This window comes from Trachurus japonicus, chromosome 18, assembly GCF_045865225.1.
Source record: "Trachurus japonicus isolate A0001 chromosome 18, Traja_1.0".
Classification (NCBI taxonomy): Eukaryota; Metazoa; Chordata; class Actinopteri; order Carangiformes; family Carangidae; genus Trachurus; species Trachurus japonicus.
Genome location: NC_140924.1, coordinates 9,954,955 through 9,962,331, shown reverse-complemented (window position 1 = coordinate 9,962,331; position 7,377 = coordinate 9,954,955). Strand labels below are relative to the sequence as shown.

Below are 7,377 nucleotides of genomic sequence, written 5' to 3'. Positions count from 1 at the left end.
TACAAATAAAAAGATTGATTTCTAATGCCGGCTATGGTCATATTTCCTTGATATCACATGGGAGAAATAAGCGTCTTGTCTCTCTGACGTCTGATACGCCGCATCCTGTCTGCAATATGTTTTTTATCAAGTAGAATAATACAGCATAATCATGCACATAGTCTCAGCTACGTTTTGCTATGTATTTTAAAGGGAGAAAAATCAACTGTCCATCGAGTGGCTTTACATCAAGTCAGCTCAGTCACTTTATTTTTGGCATCTTGACATTTTAAACACTGACAAATGAGATGGATTCACCATGCGTAAATTGCGTCAGAGCCACTGCCACACACTGCTGTTTTGAATTTGACTGCAGAGACAGTTTGGGCCACATTCTTACATACAGCTCCTTTAAACATTAAACTTTCAGAGAAAATGAATGGAAACTAAATTTCTTTATTAACAAACAAAACACAAAAGATGTTTCCACCAAGTACAACAATACCAGAAAGAGATTTTTACAGAATTTGCGACACTTTGATAAAAACAATGACATTTTTATTGTGTTGGAATGAACTGTTCAGCTCAGCCAACAACTCTGCAGACTCACTTACTGCTGTCATTTATTTGTAATATTAATTTTAGGAACAATTTCAAAATCATGAACTTTAACAAAATATTTTACATGTGAAATTAATCTTCACTGTGTTGCGATGAGCTGTTAAGGGCCTTTCACACCTAACGCGGCAGGCGGCGGAAGGCGGCAGCAAACCCATTCATTGTGTACGTGCTACCGCGGCGCACCGGCGAACGGCTCTGCGCCGAGCTGAGCGGCACGCGAGGTGGGCGCATGCCGCGGCGGCGCGCTGCGCCCGAATTAAAAAATGTTTAATCCGGGCGCAGCGCGCTGTGACGACATCTCGGCGCGTCCAATAGGAGAGGATGTAGTGGAGTCTGAAAAAAAATCAGCCGCTTGCAGAGAGAAAACAAACGACCAGACGTTCAGTTAAAGTGACGGGATGCATGAAATGAGTTGTCATCCTCCTGAGGATCAGACCAACTCTCTCTAACAGGCTGTTAAACTGCTCCCTGCTCAGCCTGACGCTAAAGTTCACCTGGAAGCGGTCGTTTTGTAGCTCCTGGCGAACATATCTTTGCATATACCCCCCCAAATCCTGTCTTGTTTGTTCGGTTGCTCAGCAACTCGCGCCATATGTGTACGCGCTGCCGCCCTGCTCTGCGCCTGTCTGCGCTGTACCTCGCGGTGGGCGCAGCGCATACCGCGTTCGGTGTGAAAGGCCCTTTACAGTTCAATAACTGCAGCCTCACACACACACTGCTGCTGCCTTCAGTAACAGTCCTGAGTTTACATACACTCATACGTCTCTTCTTGCCAGAAATATCAGAGAATTGACGGCCACAAAAAGTTCAACTGTACGTTTACTCTCCTTCATGGATTCTTGTGAACACGTACAGATCTTCCTGTTGACAAAATGTCTCATCACAAAACTGCAACTAAATGATTTAAGGTGTCTTAACTCTACCTACTACCTTACATGTACTCCACACACACTACAAGAAAATGGTTTAACTTCTGTATGGACTTTATATGCCGCTCAAGACAACAACTGAAGTTTCCCTCCTTTATGGGATTTCATGTGTGTCGTCAAATTCTCCAGCTCCATAAATGTTTTCCCACAAACACTGCAACCAAATGGCTTCACTTTTGAATGGACTTTTGTGTGAACCAAAAGACTACTCCTCTGGGTAAATCCTTTCCCACAAATAGCACAACTAAATGGTTTCTCCTGGGTGGTGGTGTCTCAAGTGCATATTTAAACTCCATGAATGTCTAAAATATTTCCCACAAGTAGGACATTCAAATGGTTTCTCTCCTGTATGGAGTCTCATATGTCTAAGAAGATGACCTCTTCGACTAAATTGTTTCCCACAGGTAGCACAGTCAAATGGTTTCTCTCCTGTATGGCATCTCATATGTCTATGAAGAGTACCTCCATGACTAAATTGTTTACCACAGGTAGGACATTCAAATGGTTTCTCTCCTGTATGGACTCTCATGTGTTCTTTAAGAGTATGTCTCCCACTAAATTGTTTACCACAGGTCACACAGTCAAATGGTTTCTCTCCTGTATGGATCCTCATGTGTTCTTTAAGATCACTTCTTTGACTAAATGTTTTACCACAGGCAGCACAGTCAAATGGTTTCTCTCCTGTATGGAGTCTCATGTGTCTATGAAGATGACCTCTTTGACCAAATGTTTTACCACAGGTAGCACAGTCAAATGGTTTCTCTCCTGTATGGATCCTCCTCATGTGTATTTTCAACACAGAGGGTGCATTAAAAGTTTTCCCACACTCTGAGCAGCGGTGAGACTTCTTACCAGTGTCACATTCTTCATCACTTACATGAACAGCTTCACTGTTCAAACCTGACTCAGGTGCTCTGGTTTCTCTCCAGTCATCACTGTCTTCAGTCTCACAGGACGACTCTGAGACCTCATCATCTGGATCTGGTTGAAGATCTTCAGGTTGATCTGAGTTCCTGGTTGGTTCAGATCCTCCACAGTCGTCTCGATCGGCCTCTATCTGTTCAGCTGAGCTGCTGGATGGAGGCTCAGCCTCAGTTTGTCTTTGATGACGTTGTAGGGACTGAGGTTTCTCCTCCTCATCCTCACTCTTCACATGAACAGAAGTGAGGGGAAACTCTGGAGTGGTCAATCGTTCCTCCTTTTCTTCTTTAAGATGTAGTTCCTCCTTTTCTTCTTTAAGATGTAGTTCCTCCTTTTCTTCTTTAAGATGTAGACTCTCTGGGTTCTCCTGATCCAGACTAGAGGTCAACTCAGGAGGATCTTCTGCTTCAATCTTCAACAGGCGCTGATCACCTGCAGAAACAATGAAACACATCATGAATAACAGTGTCTTCATACTGTCACTCACATTTTTTCAATACTTTATTTCGGACACAGCGGCGGTCCATAGAACAGTAAAAAAGAAACAAAAAAAAACACAACTATACTGGTGTCTCTATGAACCCCAACGGTCACCTCCATTAGTGTTAACAAAAGTCAAAACAGGAACATAATTGTACCAGAGACGTTGTGTTGCATCGCGGCCGTTCCCAATGTACTTCTGGTGTTTTTTGGGGGGACTTTTCTTTGTTTTTTGACAAACAGCCGTTTGTCAAAAAACAAAGAACATACCATTGTTTAGCCTCGTAAACCAGCCTCTCGCGGAAATGCATTTCATGTAATTTCTCGGGAAAGTCTGGCCTCATTCCCCCTGTAAGCGTTTGGGGTGGGCGGGAGCTGGGCAGGAGTAGTAGCGTTGACAGAAAACCACATTCAGCCAATCAGCAAGTTGGTGTAGTGACGGGGCTTTGCACCAGTCGGTCCCTGATTGGCCAACATGCTTTGTTTATCACAGCGGTGACGCTGATTGGCTCGGCCTTCTGAGGGTTTGAGGCCAGACTCTCCCTCAGAAATGAAATGAATTGCATTTCCGGGAGCGGCTGGTTTACGAGGCTAACCATTGTTACCCTTTTGTAGAACTTGTTTGTGTCCAACATGTCCTGTTGTAAGGTTACCAGTGGTTAAATCCTGAATTGCAATACTCCAATAATGTACGACTATGAATATACATGTGTGATGAAGACACGATTCAACATCTGAACCTAAAGCACTGGTGTTTTACATCTTCAAATTAATCACAGAGCAACAGAACGTGTGGGGAAAATAACCTCTACTGCGTTCACATGGAGTCTGGTAAACGGCAGACGGCATGCCAGACTCCATATAGTGGACGAGAGAATGACGGTAAAACTTGGGGGAGCAAGGCAAAAAATACCGTGGATGGCAACTGCAATGCTGTCCAGAGTTCAAATATTTTTACTTTTGCCGTCTGCCGCGACGGTAAATTCAACCGAACGTGAAGTGTGAGTACGAGTATGTTGACATTGCCATAGCAACATGGTGACGCGTCTTGCCGTTGTGCCGTGCCATCCGACAGTTTGTTTTCACCGTTCCGTCCAGCGGCATTTGCCGTTTACCGTCTGCCGGACTCCATGTGAAATGCTGATTTTGGTGATGGCTCCAAAAACAGGACTATGGGAATTGTTGAGGTGAACCTTCCACCTCCCCAGGTCCGTTGATGCAGTGAAGGAAGAACACTCGGAGAGACGACCCAGATGATTACACTGAGTTTTTAATGCGCAGTTTGCAAAGTGCGGAGACCGCTACAACACACAAGATGTGAACACAACCATGTACATCACGCAGTCTGAAGCTTCCTTATTCTAACAATGGTTATATACTCTTCTGCTTCGGGGAGCGGCTTCCTTATCTCCCACAACCTGTCTGTGTGTGCTTCCTATCTTGCACCACTTACTAGGTGACTTGACATTTTACTTGAGAACATCCCCTTATAGGTATTATCTTTAAGTTGCAGCTGGCTGGGGATGTCCAGTCGAGTCATTGTTCATTGCATCATTTTGTTCTAGTTCTTGTTTTGGGTGTTGACCTTTTGACCAGGGTATTGTGATAATACTGCTGTGCACTACTGTCAGCCGCTCCCTTCCACAGTCTGAGTGTTTACATTAACTAAGGGCAGTTAATACATTTGCCCTATGATATACATGTTATTTAAGCTGTTTGCTATTAAGCTAGCTATTAAGCTGGTGCGTGTATTCGTTATATTCCACAGAATACATTCAAATAAAAAGGATAATTGCTAGTCGATAATAACTAAGTCAATTTACAGAGTAAGTCGCCTCAACTAAAAGACCTTCTTAGATTTTGTAACTCCCTGTTGTACAATTGTTGGCTTAGATCTACTGTCCTACACGGATACTGAGCCACAGGTCACTTGACTGGGGAGTTATTGAGCTATAATGCTCATATTTACATTATGACAGTATTAAAAATTCATTAAAAATATTAAATGTGTTCGAATGCAATAAAAAGTGGTTGCTCTGACAAACACCAGCCAACAGAATCTGAATTTTTAATACCTGTCATAATGTATATATGAGCATTATAGCTAACTCCCAGGTCATGTGACCTGTTGGCTCAGAATCAGTGTCGGACAGTAGATCGAAGCTTGCTCTATGACACACACATCTTTTTTATTGCATTCAAACACATTTAATATTTTTTATGAATTTTTAAATATGTTTTATAGGCTACTGTAAATATGAGCATTATAGCTCAATAACTCCAGGTCATGTGACTGTTGCCTCAGAATCAGTGTAGGACAGTAGGTCTAAGCTTGCTCTATGACACACACCTCTTTTTTATTGCATTCGAACATATCTAATATTTTTAGGATTTTTTTTATGTAGTTCTCATATTTTACTAAATAAAATCTTAATACATTTAACACTGACATTTTATTTTGAAAACCGGAAGTTCCCACACGCTCTTGAAAGTTAGCGCTGGCTTTCCCACTTGCTTCTGTGAGTTTGCCATAAAGTCTGTAATAAAGACGCACTTAAAATGTTGGAGCGGCTGGTGTGACCGCAGTACAAAACAGCCGGTAAAAAAACTCACTTTTGCACAGCCAGTCTTTTCACCGGTCGGCATATACGTTTTTTAAACGTCTTTTCAACCAAAAAAATGTTTGCTGGGAAGTTAGAAGATAAATGTAGGAGCCTACAACGTGTCCTCTTTCTCTTCAAACCACAACTTTGAGGTGAAATGATTTAAAAACTGAACCACCAACCGGTTTTATTGAGGACTCGAGGCTGCAGGAGAACATCCAGCAGGTTCCTCTGCCGCTCGATCTCCTGTCTGAAGCCCGAAGCCTCCGACATTTTACTGTTGTTCCTGGCAGCCAGGAGACCCGAGCTGTTTGTTTCGCTGCTCCAGGTTGGGCCACGAGTCTTTTTTTTTTTTTTTTTTTTTTTTAAAGGCAAATTTTATTGACAATTCAGGTATTACATTTAGTAAAACATACAAAACAAAAAACAATACAATGCCAGAGGGTCGCAGTATTCAAAATAGTATACAAAACATTGCAATTAATCCAATAAAATATTATATAAAATGCATAGCTCAGTGGTTTTAATAGCTTTTTTGTTTGATGAATATTGAATAGTTGTTAAATATTGTTTGAGTTCCTTCTCAAAAATTAAAAACAATGGATTGTGATTAGCGAATTTGGATTTGTGATATGTGGTATTTTGCAAGTAGAACAAGCAGGTTGATGATGTAATAATGATCTTTGTTATTCGCAGGATAAGAGTGGAACCCAAACAGCACATTCACATATGTAAGAGACACACCAGACAAGATATTCTGAGAAATAAAAGTACAGATATCTTGCCAGAAAGCAGATGAAAAGGGGCAGGACCAGAACAGATGATAAAGATCTTCTTCACATTGTTTGCAGAATGAACAGTCCACATCAATGTCTTTTTTGTATCTACGTAAAAATAGTTTGCAGGGATAAAATCTATGGATCATTTTAAAAGAAACTTCTTTAATCTTATTTATAATCAGAAATTTAGAGGGAAGGCACCATATTTTTTTCCAGTTCAAGTCTGGAGTAAAGTTATTCCAGTGAGAAATTACATTTGGAACAGAGATTAAGTCCTTTTGAAATAAGGCACGTATATTACAGTTGTTATTACTTTTCTTAGAAGAGAAACAGATCTGACCAACAGTAGTGACAGCAGGGTCCAACTCCAAAAAGGACAGTTCAGATGTAATGGAGCTTCTAAGTAGCATAATAACACCAGCCGGAATAGCGTCAAAAACAACAGCATATTCCTTTGGAGAAAATGGAATACTGTACTTGTTGAGAAAATCAGAGTAAGACAATAAGAAACCATTAGAGTTGAGAAGCTGCTTGACTAAATAGATACCATGGTCAAACCAGTTTTCAAAAAATAAAGTTTTACGTTTGTATAATATATCTCTATTGTTCCAGATGTAGTATCTGTGAGGTGAGAAATTGTGCTTGTAAATTAAGGCCCAAGAAAGAAGCATCTGTTTATGGAAATTAGATAGCTTTAAAGGAATCTTTTCAATGTTGTAGTTGCAAAGTAAAACAAATTTAAGGCCACCAAGTTTAGAAAACAGATAGTTTGGGATAAAGTTCCATGTTGAGGATGGGTTTTTAAGAAATTGTTTTATCCAATTTATTTTGAAGGTATTATTTAGGGTTGAAAAATCAAGAAAATTCATACCACCGTGTTCATATGAGTTCCTTAGAACTGACCTTCTAATATAATGAATCCTATTTCTCCATACAAATTTATACAACATATTATCAATGGCTTCAGCAGTCTGTTTGTTCACATCAAGAGAAAGCCACGAGTCGGCAACCGAGAGAACGCCCACAAAACGTCACTTCCGGTCAGACCGTGGGGGGCGGGGGGAC

At 41.0% G+C, this 7,377-nt stretch overlaps 1 pseudogene; it reads right to left on the bottom strand.

The window, feature by feature from the left end:
* Nucleotides 1-1,595: 1,595 nt before the first annotated feature.
* LOC146968684 (uncharacterized) lies at nt 1,596-2,447 on the bottom strand (annotated as a pseudogene).
* Nucleotides 2,448-7,377: the final 4,930 nt, after the last annotated feature.